At 40.9% G+C, this 17,275-nt stretch overlaps 1 pseudogene; it reads right to left on the reverse strand.

Moving 5' to 3' along the window:
* LOC140981605 (uncharacterized) overlaps window positions 1-16,674 on the reverse strand; it is a 38,944-nt pseudogene extending 22,270 nt beyond the window's left edge.
* Window positions 16,675-17,275: the final 601 nt, after the last annotated feature.

The following is a 17,275-nucleotide window of genomic DNA, read 5'->3' on the forward strand; positions in this document are numbered from 1 at the left end:
CATAACGGCGTAATCTTGCGATACCGATCAACTCAACAACAATCGATACTAAATCACAAATCATAATCAATATCATAAACATTTCGAACTCTGAAAATCTGCATAATTTCATACACATATATACTGGAAAATCGTACTAATCGCATACGGTATCATTACTTCGATCCGGTTTCAAATATACTATCACCATAATCATAAGAACACATAATCTCAATCATATCAAATTCCCCCAACATCTAAACTTAACTTCAGGTAGGAAATAAACAAGACTTGCATCCTTACGAAGCTATTGAAGAGAGGAGCACAAATCTAGTCTCGGATCGAAATTTGGTTAAACGGATTTGTCACCACCAAATGTTGAAGAAAAGAGGAAAAGCTTGGGAGCTCTCGTTGCTGGTCTGCTGAATGAGGAAGAGATGAACCAGCACTAAGTCTATATATATCATGCCATGTGTCAACTTGAGAAGTAAAGGAAGATTTCTCGCACAGAGCACCGCGGGTGCGCTCGAGCTACGGCAATCCTTCGATATTTCAAAATCGACGACCGCGGGTGCGGTATGTCTTGGACCGCGGGTGCGGTGACCCTACTGTAATTCTTCACGTTTCATGAGTTACAACCGCGGGTGCGGTAGAATATAGGGCGCGGGGGCGGTGTCCTTTCCATGCAATACTTCATAATCTCATCTTATTAACCTACAATTCTTGGGCATTACATGCTAACTTGAAGAAAAGTGATTTTTGTAGAAACAAACTTGTCTATCTTGGTTTTGTGTTAAGTTCATAGGGGATACAAGTGGATGAGGACAAGGTAAGTGCTATTCGAGATTGGCCAGCGCCTACTACTGTTGGTCAAGTCCGAAGCTTTCATGGTCTTGCCAGCTTCTATAGGAGGTTTGTAAAGGATTTTAGCACACTGGCAGCATCGATGACAGCGGTAATCAAGAAGAACGTCCATTCCGTTGGGGCAAGGAGTAAGAGAAGTCCTTTAATATTATCAAGCAAAAATTAATTAATGCTCTTTTACTTGTTTTACATGATTTTTCTAACACTTTTGAAATTGAATGTGATGCTTCAGGTGTGGGTATTGGTTGAGTGTTAATGCAAGGAGGACGGCCGGTGGCGTACTTTAGCGAGAAACTCAATGGAGAAGCCCTGAACTATCCCACGTATGACAAGGAGTTTAACGTGCTTGTGAGGACTTTAGAGACGTGGCAGAACTACTTGAGGCCTAAGGAGTTTGTGATTCATATGGATCATGAGTACCTAAAGCACCTTAAGGGACAACAAAATCTGAACAAGCGGCATGCCAAGTGGGTGGCATTCATAGAGACATTCCCCTACATAATCAAGCACAAACAAGGTAACGAGAACTGATGTGATCCTTCGAACCACGAAAAGCAAACGCGCTCAAAAATGGAGTCACGCCTCGATTCGATAAAACAAAGAAACTGTTATGTTGTCCCGATCCTTTTGAACAAGTAAGGTTGTAATATTCACCTCTAAATTACGAAGAAATTAGCAACAAATATTAACGAGATAAACAATCGATCTCAAGCGAACCTTCGAAGAACTCGTCTTTGACAATCCGAGTGAATAACAATCGACAAACGCCACACAGTATTAAACTTTGATAAGTTTGATTTGAGAAACACACAAATGTGTATACAAAGTCATGCTTTGAAATTGTGAGAAAAAATCTATCAATATTATTAAAACTCAATATAATTATTCAAAAGTCTTTACAATGATGAATTTCCGTCCATATATTGTTACAAAGTCAAACAGATACGAAAATCTAATTAACAAAACAATTAGGACTCAAAAATAGGAAAGTTAATATTTTCTCGCGGCTGGGCGGCGCTCGAGCGCGGGCTCTTCTGGACAGTTCGCGCTCGGGGGGTAAAATGTTACCGCTCGGGCGCCGACGCTTCTGGAATTCACGTTCTGGACAGTGACTTCGGCGCTCGAGCGGTAGGATTTGACCGCTCGGGCGCAGAAGCTTCTGTCTCCCACTTCGTCTAACACTCGCACAACGATTCTTCCAATCCTTTGAACACCGATCCCGGCCAGATTTATATCATACTCCCTTTCTTCAAAAAGATTTGTCCTCAAATCTTGTCTACCTACGCAAATATGAAGCACGCCAGTAATAAAAAAAAATTAAAATATCAACATGCTTACCTTTCAGCTCAAGTTTGTCGGTGCTAACGTTCGCTTGCTCCATCAGCACTAGAAATCCCATCATCACCGTTGCCTTTCCTATAAACTCATCAACCTCAACACACACCAAATAATAAATGACACCAAATGACAAAATATTATTAAGTATCACAAAAATTAAGTTTCTCCCCTTCTTAGACCTAGTTAACAACACAAAAATTTCCACACAAGGGCACACCCATAGTTCACTAGGAATAAGATATAATTGAAGCATGACATAGGAATACAGTCGACATGTCATTCTCCCATATGCAATGCATGTATCACAATCACACTCAACATGTCGCTTCATATGCAGCAAACGCATATAATCATGCATTATGTCGATGATCACACCACTGCAATACTCTTCAATATCATGTATCTCATACAATGAATATAGAATGAAAAATTTAATATTTTTAAACATATATTCATCACGAATGTGGCAATTAACATATCCAACCATCAATCTCTCAAAACCATCCCCCCATAAATATACATCATGTAAATCATATAAATGAAGCTCAGATGCACTTTCTCTATATCCAAGCCACCTTTCACTACATCACTTGACATATCTCTTCATATGCAACCAACACATATACTAATGCGTCTTATCAAAGATAAACCACCACAATAGGCCTCACCATCAGATAATTCATGCAATGAATAAAGAACGAAGAATTTATTCTTCTTAAAATTGTATTCATTATAAACATAAAAATTCTTATATCCCTTCATGCTCTTTCCCAAATCATCATCAAAAAAGTATGAATCATGCAAATAGAACACACTAGATATACTATCCATGTAATCATTTAACACATCACAAAGATTTGAGTATAATGCATGCAATTCATTGTCATAACAAAGAATAATCAATTTGACCACTTTTGAAAAATCATAATCACTAAAATTTAAATTTGATCCATGCAATATTTCAGCATTCTCAAATCTATGTGATATGAATCCTCGTACGATGAAAAGCAAACGCGATTAAATATGAATCGCGTCCTCAATTCTATAACGAACAAGGATCGTTGTTACGATATCCCGATCTTTTGATTCAAGCAATTACGTGATATTCACCCCTAAACGACGCGGTTTAGTAATAAACAATCACAAAAGAAACAATCGAACCTTCAAAGAACTCGTCTTTGACAATCCGCGCAAGACACGATCGACAATCGCCACAAAGTTAAAACTTTGATAAGTTTGGTTTTTGAAAACAAAGCTAAAGCCTTGAAAAGTTGAGAGAAAACTCAAAAAATTTGATAAACTCAATAATAATCTCTATAATGTTCAAATTTTCGTCCATAATATTGTGTACCAATCTAAAAGATGCTCAAAAATCAAGTTACCAAGATAATTAGGATTCTTAACAAGGAAACTAGATTTTCTTCTCGCAGCAGGCGCGCTCGGGCGGTAGAATTTGACCGCTCGAGCGCCAGGTCTTCTGGCTATTCGCGCTCGGGCGGTAGAAAATGACCGCTCGAGCGCCGAGTGTTCTGGAAATCACCTCTTGGTCAGTACATTTGGCGCTCGAGCGGTAGTATTTTACCGCTCGGGCGCGGGTCATTCTGGATGTTTTCTTCGTTCATCACTTGAATGGTGTTCTTATGACTCCCAAACTTAATCCCATGCTTCACGAACCCTTCAGCACTCTGCACCTTGCTTGTAAGTCCTTCTTTATTGCTCATAAGCCCTTGTAGTGCCTCTTTGAATTTCTTTAGCCGTTCTCTCGTGATTGGTCCCTCCGGCAACTCTAAAGGATCCCACGCTTTCCTTGCTTGACCACCCGTGTTCGCATCATCCTCCCCTACTTGAAAAGGATTTGTCCTCAAATCTTGTTCATCACCTACATCAAACAAAGAAAGATCACTAACATTAAAAGTAGAACTAACGTTATACTCACCTGGTAGATCAAGTTTGTAGGCATTGTCATTGATCCTTTCGAGGACTTGAAATGGCCCATCACCCCTCGGTAGTGGCTTGGAACGTCGTTTCTCAGGAAACCTTTCCTTCCTCAAGTGTAGCCACACCCAATCACCCTTTTCAAACACCACTTTTTTCTTCCCCTTGTTGGCTTGCTTGGTGTATTGCTCATTCTTCTTCTCAATGTTGGCCTTGGCCTTTTCATGCAAACTCCTAACAAATTCAGCTTTCTTCTTGCCGTCCATGTTTAACCTTTCACTCACAGGTAAAGACATCAAATCCAACGGAGTCAAAGGATTAAAACAATAAACAAGTTCAAACGGCGAATAATTGGTAGTAGAATGCACGCAACGATTATAAGCAAACTCAACAAATGGTAAACATTCTTCCCAATTCTTTAAGTTATTTTTAAGAATAGCACGCAAAAGTGTTCCAAACGTTCTATTAACAACCTCAATTTTTCCATCCGTTTGAGGATGACACGTAGTAGAAAACAACAATTTTGTGCCAAGTTTAGCCCACAATGTTTTCCAAAAGTAACTTAAGAATTTAACATCACGATCAGAAACAATAGTCCTAGGCATGCCATGCAACCTAACGACTTCTCTAAAGAACAAATTCGCAATGTTAGATGCATCTTCAGTTTTATGACAAGCAATAAAAATGTGCCATTTTAGAAAATCTATCCACAACAACAAATATAGAGTCCCTCCCCTTCTTTGTCCTAGGCAAACCCAAAACAAAGTCCATAGAAATATCAACCCAAGGTTCACTAGGGACGGGAAGTGGTGTATACAATCCATGTGGTTGTGTCCTAGACGTAGCTTGTCTACAAGTTATGCACTTTTCACAAACACGCTCAACATCACGTTTCGTATGTGGCCAATAGAAATGTTCATGCAATGCACTTAAAGTTTTAGCCACACCAAAATGCCCCATCAAGCCACCCCCATGTGCCTCCCTAACAAGTAATTCACGAACTGAAGATTTAGGAATGCACAACCTATCTTCTCTAAATAAGAAACCATGATGCAAATAGAATTTTTCATGTGGTCCATGCATACAAGTTTCAAACACACTCTTAAAATCCTCATCCAGCACATACAACTCTTTCACATGCTCAAACCCCAAAATTTTAGACTCTAAGGTAGAGATTAGTACGTACCTCCGTGATAGTGCGTCGGCCACTACATTCTCCTTACCTTGTTTGTACTTGATTATATAGGGGAATGTCTCTATGAATGCCACCCACTTGGCATGCCGCTTGTTCAGCTTTTGTTGCCCCTTAAGGTGCTTTAGGGATTCATGATCCGTATGAATCACAAACTCCTTAGGTCTCAAGTAGTGCTGCCACGTCTCTAGAGTCCTCACAAGTGCGTAGAACTCCTTATCATACGTGGGATAGTTCAGGGCGGCTCCATTGAGTTTCTCGCTAAAGTATGCCACCGGTCGACCTCCTTGCATCAAGACTCCACCAATACCTACACCTGAAGCATCACATTCAATTTCAAAGGTATTAGCAAAATCAGGTAAAACAAGTAAAGGAGCATTAATTAACTTTTGCTTAATAAGATTAAAAGACTTCTCTTGCTCCTCGCCCCAATGGAATGGAACGTTCTTCTTGATCACCGCCGTCATTGGTGCTGCCAGTGTGCTAAAATCTTTTACAAACCTCCTATAAAAGCTTGCAAGACCATGAAAACTTCGAACTTGACCAACAGTAGTAGGCGTTGGCCAATCTCGAATGGCACTTACCTTGTCTTCATCAACTTGTATACCCTGTGAACTTACCACAAAACCCAGAAAGACAAGTTTGCTCGTACAAAAATCACATTTCTTTAAGTTAGCATATAAATTCTCAGCCCTTAGTGTGATTAGTACAAGTCTCAAGTGATTAACATGCTCATCCAAGTTTTTGCTATACACTAGGATATCATCAAAATAAACAACAAACTTTCCTATGTGTGCACGCAAAACATGATTCATTAACCTCATAAAGGTGCTAGGAGCGTTAGTTAAGCCAAAAGGCATGACCATCCACTCATATAACCCGTATTTGGTTTTAAAAGCAGTTTTCCACTCATCACCTTCTCTCATTCTTATTTGGTGATAACCACTTTTCAAGTCAATTTTACTAAAGACACCATGCAATTCATCTAACATATCATCTAGTCTAGGTATGGGATGCCTATACTTAATGGTTATGTTATTGATTGCCCTACAATCCACACACATACGCCATGAGCCATCTTTCTTAGGAACTAATAACACAGGCACAGCACAAAGAGACATGGACTCACGCACAAAACCCTTATCTAACAACTCACTTACCTGTCATTGAAGCTCCTTGGTCTCCTCCGGATTGCTCCTATATGCTGGACAGTTTGGCAATGCACTCCCGGGTACAAAATCAATTTGGTGCTCAATACCCCTCAATGGTGGTAGCCCTTGAGGGAGTTCCTCCGGAAATATATCATCAAATTCCTGCAAAAGTGAAACAACAATGCTCGGAAGGGTCCCGGCTATATCACTTGTAATGCCCGAGATTTGATTACTGTGGTCAGATGGTACTGAATTGATAGAATTAAGGTTGTAGGAATTCAAATGGAAAAGCCGGGCGTCGGTACAACTCAAGATCAAAAATTTGTACAGAAGTCGTGGTGCCTGAGCGGTAGAAAGAGACCGCTCGAGCGCCAATGATTACCAAGAAAAGTTCTCGGACAGAAAGTCTGGCGCCCGAGCGGTGGTTTGTGACCGCCCGAGCGCCAAGGGATAACACTAAAAGTTTTCGGACAGAACATCTCGCGCCCGAGCGGTATTATGTGACCGCCCGAGCGCCGCTTAAGAGTTGGGAAAAATTAGACAAGTGTCCTAACCATGCAATTTAACGTGCTGAGTCTTCATTTCAGCTGTTGAGCACCGAGAGAAACTTCAGAAAACGTCCATGGAAGCCTCAAGAATTCTCCTAGCTTAGAATTGAGCTTGTACAAGAGTTAGCTATCCAAATTTCGATCCGAATATAGTTTCATGCTCGTCATGCCATAAGCTTCAAAAGGATGTAAGTTTCATTCATTTCTTGCATGATTTGCGATATTGGTGTTGGGGAAATTCTGATTTGAGGTAGATTATGTGTTCTTGAAATTATAAGCAACGTTTATTCGCAACCGGATCGAAGAACGGATACAGTATATGTTATTATCGGTTTTTGCAGCTATGTATGAGTTAGGTTATTCATATTTGTATAGATGTGATATGATCTTGCTTATAAGTTGTTGAGCTTGTTGTTGGCATTACCGGTATCGAAAGATTACGTCGTTATGACGTCGAAATGTACCGAGATTGAATATTGATCCGTATATGTATTGCTTGAAGTTAGAGATTGATATGGTGCATTGTATATATGTCATTTCAGATTGGATTTGACAGATTCGATATCAAGAATACGAGACTTCGACTTCTACAAACGACAAGAAAGGTATAATTCATGTGAATGCGGGAAGATACAACTCGAATTAGACTTGATTTGAGTTTCCCAAAATCACATACTAGATTGTTTATCTTTTTATATGTTTACGCCTTGTCTATTGATTTATATTCAAGCATTTAAGATAGGAGAGTCATTGGCAGAATTGTCAAATTTCTAGATGTTTGGTGGTATCGACGCATAGGAGCAGATTTCCTCTGATTGTAGACATTCGATACAGACCGGACCGAAGTCTAGGAATAAGACGTACCGTCACCCCGATTGGGAGGGTAGGTGGCAGACTGTGACGTCTTATTCACACTGGGATCCCTAGAGTTAGAGTCGATTTGAATCAAGACATGAGTTTGAGTTATGTTGCATTGATCTTGTTTCATAGACTATGGAACATATGGTTATTGAATTTTATTCATGATGGCATGTTTTATGATTATGTATTGAATTGCATGACATGCATGTATACATGTCTTATACTGGGATTTGTTCTCACCGGAGTATCCGGCTGTGGTTGTGTCTGTATGTGTGCATGATCACAGGTGGGACAGGATCAGGGTCGAGACAAAGATGAGAGATCGAGATAGCGTGGAGATTACGGGCGTAGAAGAAGATTTCTAGTGGTTTCTTCTTAGACATGTATTAATACTTTTAAACACTAGTTTGATTGTATAAATGAAACAAGACATGTATTTGCTTTTAATGAAATGCAATAAATCTTATGTATGTGTAGTTTGTTAAAAGCAAAATTTTGACCCACATTTTCTAACAAAGATCCAATTAATCCCAAAAAGAATTGAGTTAGAGCCCGGGTCCCCACAACAGGTGGTATCAGAGCGATAGATCCTTTAGATTGAAATAGAAGAGATTGAGCGGGGTAGATGAGCCTTCTTCCTTGCTTTTGTGTGTTAGCATGATTTATTGCTTTCAATATTATATGTTGTATTGTTATCTGAGTCGATTTCAGCATCTAATTGCAAAGACTGAATCAGAACCGATTTTGGATCAGAGATATATGATCAGAGGAGGGCTGAGACAGATTGTATAGATTGTGTACTAATCCGTTTGATAATTAGATATGCCTCCTCGAAGAATACCACAACCAGCCGCAGGTCAAGTGCCAGAACAAGGTAGTACGTCAGGTACTCAGATGGACGTTACTGCAACACCGATGGAGACTTTATTGAAGAGGTTTCAGTCATTTCATCCTCCGACCTTGAAGGGTACTGAGACTGCAGTGGATTGTGAGAGTTAGCTAGACGATATAGAGATGCTGTTTGAATCTCTTGCTTATACAGATGAAAGAAGAGTAAAATTAATAGGACATCAGTTGCAAGAAGTGGCGAAGAGTTGGTGGCTTACCACGAAAAGAGCATTGGAGCATCGAGGTATCGATATTACTTGGAAGGTATTTAAAGATGAGTTTTATCAACGTTTCTTTCCAGTGTCGTATCGAAAAGACAAAGGGGCAGAATTTGCAAACTTACGACAGGGGCAGTGGAACATTGAAGAATATGTTGCCAAGTTTTCTTCCTTGCTCCGATTTGCGCCACATGTAGCAGGAAGTGATGAAGCGGTCGCTGATCAGTTCATCAATGGCTTAAACCCTGACGTCTTTACTTTGGTGAACACGGGACGACCCAACACTTTTTCTGATGCACTGAACAGAGCGAAAGGAGCCGAGGCTGGATTGATTCGACAGCAAGGAGCTTCATATAGTGCTCAGAGTTAGAGACCACCACAGCCCGCCACCCAGTTTTCACCACCTCCTTCTCGATTTGATAGTGGAAGCAGTAGTAGTGGCAAGAAAGATTTTCTGAAAGCGAGAGGTAGACAGTTTAAGAGATCAGGGAGCAGTTCGTCGAGCTCCAGTGGGTCACGACAGAGAGGTCCTGGCCAGAGCTTAGAGTATACATGTGTTTACTGTAGTTCTTGTGGAGGTAGACATGCCACCGAGCAGTGTCAGGGCGTGATGGGCCGCTGCAACATTTGCAGACAACAGGGCCACTTCGCCAGGGTTTGTCCACAGAAAAGGGTACAGCAAGCTCAGAGTGTATGAGCATCTGGGTCAGTAGCTCAGCCTGAGAGGCAAGTCTCATCTGTTCACTCCTTTCTGCCGACCCCTACACGGACCCAGCCCCAAGCCAAAGGTAGCCAGACTGTGAGCCAGCCTTCCAGACAGCAGGCTCAGGTGTTTGCACTGACAGAAGAGCAGGCCCAAGATGCGCCAGATGATGTGATTGCAGGTAATTGTTTTCTTTGCGGTTATCCTGCTTATGTTTTGATAGATGCAGGTGCATCTCATACATTCATATCAGAACGTTTTGCATTGACATATGCATTGCCTATTGAGTCATTGTCTACTGTAGTGTCTATCTCTTCTCCTTTGGGGACAGGGTTGATATCAGTGACATCTGTTAGATCATGTTTACTCCAGTATGATGGGCATGAGATAGATTTAGACTGTATTGTACTTGGGTTATCTGATTTTGATTGCATTATTGGTATCGATATGTTAACCTAGTACCGAGCCACAGTAGATTGTTTCCAGAAGATTGTTAGATTCAGACCAGAGATGGCTAACGAATGGAAATTCTACGGTAAGGGTTCCAAATCTCGGATTCCCTTAGTATCTACTCTGACTATGAGTAGATTGTTGCAAAAAGGAGCAGAGGGGTTCCTTGTATATTCAGTAGATCTACTGAAATCGAGCCCAGCATTGGCAGATCTGCCAGTGGTTTGCGAGTTTACTGATGTATTCCCAGACGAGATTCCAGGGTTACCTCCAGTTCGAGAGGTAGATTTCATCATTGATCTAGTACCAACTACAGTTCCTATTTCTAGAGCTCCTTATAGAATGGCACCGATAGAGTTGAAAGAATTGAAAGAACATCTTGAAGATTTACTTGCCAAGGGATATATCAGACCGAGTGTATATCCTTGGGGCGCACCAGTGCTATTCGTGCGAAAGAAAGACGGTTCGATGAGATTGTGTATCGATTACCGGCAACTGAACAAGGCAACAGTAAAGAACAAGTACCCATTGCCTCGCATCGACGATTTGTTTGATCAGTTGCAGGGATCCTCTGTCTATTCCAGGATCGACTTGCGATCTGGATATCATCGGCTGCGAGTCAGAGATTCGGATATACCGAAGACTGCATTCCGAACCAGGTATGGACATTTCGAGCATATTGTCATGCCTTTTGGTTTAACGAATGCACCAGCTGTGTTTATGAGATTGATGACCCGTGTCTTTCAGAGGTATCTGGATGAGTTTGTGATTGTTTTTATAGATGATATTTAGGTTTATTCGAGAAATGAGACTGATCATGCTCAACATTTGAGAATTGTGTTGCAGACGTTAAGAAATGAGCAAATGTATGCTAAATTGTCAAAGTGTGAGTTTTGGCTGAGACAGGTTGTCTTCTTGGGTCATATCATATCTGGAGACGGTATTTCTGTTGATCCGAGTAAAGTTGAAGCTGTGATCAGTTGGCCGAGACCGACTTCTGTGCCAGAGATACGCAGTTTCATGGGTTTAGCAGGATACTATCGACGATTTATTAAGGATTTCTCCAGTATTGCGAAACCGATTACCCAGTTGACACAGAAGAATACTCCATTTGTGTGGTCTGAAGATTGTGAGTCTAGCTTCTTAGAGTTGAAGAAACGACTAACCAGTGCTCCAGTGCTGACGATACCTTCAGGTACATGTGATTTCGTTGTATATTGTGATGCATCGAACAGAGGGTTAGGATGTGTTCTTATGCAGCGACAGCATGTTATTGCCTATGCTTCGAGACGGTTGAAGCCACACGAGACTCGATACCCAATTCACGATCTGGAATTGGCGGCTATCGTGTTTGCACTGAAGATATGGCGACACTATCTGTATGGCAAAAAATTTGAGATCTACTCTGATCACAAGAGCTTGAAATATCTATTTTCTCAGTCAGAATTGAATATGAGATAGCGACGATGGCTTGATCTGCTGAAAGACTTTGATTGCGAGATCAAGTATTATCCAGGGAAGTCGAATGCAGCAGCGGATGCTTTGAGTCGAAAGGTATGTTCCCTATCCTTATCGACGATAGGTTTTTCGAATTTAGTTGAAGACTGCTGTTTGTCTGGATTAGAATTTGATACAGATAGTAGACCGTTGCGACTTGCCAATATTCAGTGTGAACCAGATTTGATTGTTTGCATCAAAGAGGCACAAAGAAACGATCAGAGTGTTCAGAAGTCGATTGATATGGTCAGATCAGGACATATTTCTGAGTATCAGGTATGTGATCAGGCTTTATATGTGAATAACCGTCTTGTAGTGCCAGATGTTTCAGATTTGAAACAACAGATACTGTCAGAAGCGCACTGTAGTCGGTTCAAGATTCATCCTGGTGGCAGGAAGATGTACAATGATCTGAAGACACAGTTCTGGTGGAAACAAATGAATTCAGACATTGCAGAGTTTGTGTCGAAATGCTTAAATTGCCAACAGGTGAAGGCTGAGAGAAAGAAGCCCGGAGCGTTACTTCAAAGTTTATCTATTCCTGAATGGAAATGGGATCACATTTCCATGGATTTCGTCATGAAGTTACCACGATCATCTAGAGGCTACGATGCAATTTGGGTTGTGATAGATAGATTGACCAAATCCGCATGCTTCATTCCGTACAAGATGACGTACAGATATGATCAGATGGCCGATATATATGTCCGAGAAGTGGTTAGACTACATGGTGTGCCGAAGTCGATCGTATCAGATCGTGATCCACACTTCACTTCACATTTCTGGCACAGTTTGCAGCAGGCTTTAGGTACGACATTGCACCTAAGTACTGCTTACCATCCCCAGACAGACGGACAGTCAGAGCGGACTATCCAGACTTTAGAAGATATGCTGAGAGCTGTAGTACTAGATTTTGGTACTAGTTGGCAAGATTCACTACCTCTTTGTGAATTTTCGTACAACAACTGCTATCAGACGAGAATTGAGATGGCACCGTTCGAAGCTTTATACGGAAAGAAATGCAGATCTCCGTTGTACTGGGATGACATCTCAGAGGTACCAGAACTTGGGCCTGATATGATTCGTGAGATGACTGAAAAAGTAAAGATAATTCAGAAGCGAATGAAGCCAGCACAAGATAGACAGGCGAAGTACGCGAACATCAGACGTAGACCGTTAGTGTTTGAACAGGGAGGCAAAGTATTCTTGAAGATTTCTCCTTTCAGAGGCGTGGTCAGATTTGGCAAGCGTGGGAAGTTGTCTCCTCGATACGTCGGTCCGTACGAGATTCTTGAAAAGATTGGCGATCGTGCGTATAGACTCGCTCTTCCTCCTTCTCTCTCAGGGATACATGACGTCTTTCATGTATCGATGTGGCGTAGATATATGCCCGATAGTTCTCATGTCATTCAGCCTGAAGAAGCCGAGCTAGATCAGACTTTGACTTACGTTGAGCAGCCAATTCAGATTCTTGATCGAAAAGAGAAACAGCTCAAAACGAAGAATATTCTGTTGGTGAAAGTCCAGTGGAGTCGTCATGGCGCTGAAGAAGCCACTTGGGAGACAGAATCAGAGATGAGACATAGATATCCCGAGTTATTTGATGATGTGAGTTCCTGTTTAGATTTTTGTCATTGCTTCTTTTACTGGCTTTGATTAATTGCCTGCGAGTTCGAGGACGAACTTATATCTAAGAGGGGGAGAAATGTAATGCCCAAGATTTGATTACTGTGGTCAGATGGTACTGAATTGATAGAATTAAGGTTGTAGGAATTCAAATGGAAAAGCCGGGCGTCGGTACAACTCCAGATCCAAAATTTGTACAGAAGTCGTGGCGCCTGAGCGGTAGAAAGAGACCGCTCGAGCGCCAATGATTACCAAGAAAAGTTCTCGGACAGAAAGTCTGGCGCCCGAGCGGTGGTTTGTGACCGCCCGAGCGCCAGGGGATAACACTAAAAGTTTTCGGACAGAACATCTCGCGCCCGAGCGGTATTATGTGACCGCCCGAGCGCCGCTTAAGAGTTGGGAAAAATTAGACAAGTGTCCTAGCCATGCAATTTAATGTGCTGAGTCTTCATTTCAGCTGTTGAGCACCGAGAGAAACTTCAGAAAACGTCCATGGAAGCCTCAAGAATTCTCCTAGCTTAGAATTGAGCTTGTGCAAGAGTTAGCTATCCAAATTTCGATCCGAATATAGATTCATGCTCGTCATGCCATAAGCTTCAAAAGGATGTAAGTTTCATTCATTTCTTGCATGATTTGCGATATTGGTGTTGGGGAAATTCTGATTTGAGGTAGATTATGTGTTCTTGAAATTATAAGCAACGTTTATTCGCAACCGGATCGAAGAACGGATACAGTATATGTTATTATCGGTTTTTGCAGCTATGTATGAGTTAGGTTATTCATATTTGTATAGATGTGATATGATCTTGCTTATAAGTTGTTGAGCTTGTTGTTGGCATTACCGGTATCGAAAGATTACGTCGTTATGACGTCGAAATGTACCGAGATTGAATATTGATCCGTATATGTATTGCTTGAAGTTAGAGATTGATATGGTGCATTGTATATATGTCATTTCAGATTGGATTTGACAGATTCGATATCAAGAATACGAGACTTCGACTTCTACAAACGACAAGAAAGGTATAATTCATGTGAATGCGGGAAGATACAACTCGAATTAGACTTGATTTGAGTTTCCCAAAATCACATACTAGATTGTTTATCTTTTTATATGTTTACGCCTTGTCTATTGATTTATATTCAAGCATTTAAGATAGGAGAGTCATTGGCAGAATTGTCAAATTTCTAGATGTTTGGTGGTATCGACGCATAGGAGCAGATTTCCTCTGATTGTAGACATTCGATACAGACCGGACCGAAGTCTAGGAATAAGACGTACCGTCACCCCGATTGGGAGGGTAGGTGGCAGACTGTGACGTCTTATTCACACTGGGATCCCTAGAGTTAGAGTCGATTTGAATCAAGACATGAGTTTGAGTTATGTTGCATTGATCTTGTTTCATAGACTATGGAACATATGGTTATTGAATTTTATTCATGATGGCATGTTTTATGATTATGTATTGAATTGCATGACATGGATGTATACATGTCTTATACTGGGATTTGTTCTCACCGGAGTATCCGGTTGTGGTTGTGTCTGTATGTGTGCATGATCACAGGTGGGACACGATCAGGGTCGAGACAAAGATGAGAGATCGAGATAGCGTGGAGATTACGGGCGTAGAAGAAGATTTCTAGTGGTTTCTTCTTAGACATGTATTAATACTTTTAAACACTAGTTTGATTGTATAAATGAAACAAGACATGTATTCGCTTTTAATGAAATGCAATAAATCTTATGTATGTGTAGTATGTTAAAAGCAAATTTTTGACCCACATTTTCTAATAAAGATCCAATTAATCCCAAAACGAATTGAGTTAGAGCCCGGGTCCCCACATCACTTGTGTTAAAGAGGATCTCTTTATAAAGAATCAACACAAGTGGTTAATGGGTGTGCATCAATTGCTTCAATTCAATTTTTTGGGCCATATATGATTTATTTTTGGCCTCTTTCCTCTCATTTTTCTTTTGTATGGCCGTCTCACACTTTTGATCACTCTTTTTTTCAGCCATTTCATTTTTATTCTCAAAGGCCATCTCACTTTTTAGTTCACTCTTTTTTTCGGCCTCATCTCTCGTCTTTTTTTTCAAATGGTCCTCCAACACTTGCTTTGTGGACAAAGGAAGTAATACAATGCTTTCCTTTTTCAATTCAAAGGAGTACCTATTCTTGAACCCATCATGTGTCACCTGCCTATCATATTGTCAAGGTCTACCCAACAAGATATGACATGCATGCATGGGTACCACATCACACAAGATCTCATCCACATACTTCCCAATAGCAAAAGGCACTAGCACTTGTTTTGTAACTTTCACCTCCGCACAATCATTCAACCATTGAAGCCTATATGGTTGAGGATGCTTTAATGTAGGTAAACCCAATTTTTCTACCATCTCAACACTTGCTACATTGGTACAACTCCCCCCATCTATGATGAGATTGCAAACTTTTTGATTTACAAAACACCTTGTATGGAACAAGTTCTCTCGTTGGTTAGTCTCCTCTTCCTTGACTTGGGCACTCATAATTTGCCTAGTCACTAGTGCTTCACCTACAACCGCCTCGTAACCCTCGTCAAGATCCTCTAATGCATGCATCTCATCATCATCATCATCATCCTCACTATGAGATTCATACTCACCATAGTCATTTAGAATCATTACCCTTTTATTAGGACATTCACTAGCAATATGACCTAACCCTTGACACCTAAAACATTTAACATCTCTAGATCGATTAGAAGGAGTTTCAGATTTACCTTGCACTCCTTGTTTAGGCGCCTCTTGTTTGGTCTCAAATTTGGGCTTGTTCACCGCCTTGTTCTCCTCACGTTTCACCACATTTGATCGCCATGAAGATGATGAACCCCCAGTTGGATTGGTGCGGCCAACTCCACGCCTTTTGAGTTGTTGCTTCACTTTTATGGCCATTTGCACCATTTCATCTAGATCCAAGTAGTGCCGAAGCTCCACTTGATCTTGAATCTCCCTGTTCAAACCAAAAAGAAAACGAGCCATCGTCGCCTAACTATCTTTCTCAATATTTGCCCTAATCATGACTACCTCCATCTCTTTATAGTAGTCCTCAACACTCCTTACCCCTTGCCTCAAAGTTTGTAGCCTCTTAAACATCTCCCTATAGTAGTGGTTGGGCACAAACATCTTCCTCATGACCCTCTTCATCGCATCCCAAGTTTCAATGGGTCTCTCATTATACCTCCTCCTAGTGGTCACTAATTGATCCCACCAAATGAGAGCATAGTCTAGAAATTCAACCACCGCCAACCTAACCTTCTTTTGTTCGGAGTAGTGGTGACATTCAAACACAAACTCTACCCTCTTTTCCCATTCTAAGTATGCCTCCGGGTCAGATTTCCCATGGAACGAAGGAATCTTCATCTTAATACTACCCATATTAGCATTCTCCCTATTCCCGTCATTGTATCTACCCCGTGTGGCTTCTCTTCTACCCCCACCAAATCCTCTACCTCTACCATTCCTTCCCCAATTTTCATTTTGTCTCTCCCCATCTCCTCCCAAATCATAATCTTCTTCTTCTCCTCTACTCATATTTTTAGGCTTAGATTTATCTCCACTAGTACTGACTTCAAGCCTACTCATCCTCTCGTGCAATGGCTCCAACTCGACCCTCATCATCCTACTAAAATGCCCAAACAACGCCTCTGTTTGAACCTTAGACAACCCCGGGTTCGAACTATCTCCTACCTCCTTCTCCATTTAATTTCAGATTTGTACCTGCAAGAAAACGTTAGTAGAAAACAAAATATTCCTCACCCAAGTCCTCTCTAGTTTTTTTCTTTTTTTTTTTTCGCTAACAACAAATACTCACCGTCACTCCAAAGAAATAACACTCGCACTCAAACAATCAAGTTCAACTTGTGAACAAATGTGATCGACTCACTTGGACTGCGGAGACAAGCAATTTGAAGGTAAATATTATTATTATTTTTTTTAACTGTGTGAAGCACTTGTATATGACTCACAAAAAAGAATA

Source organism: Primulina huaijiensis, chromosome 7, assembly GCF_012295235.1.
Source record: "Primulina huaijiensis isolate GDHJ02 chromosome 7, ASM1229523v2, whole genome shotgun sequence".
In the NCBI taxonomy this organism is placed as follows: Eukaryota; Viridiplantae; Streptophyta; class Magnoliopsida; order Lamiales; family Gesneriaceae; genus Primulina; species Primulina huaijiensis.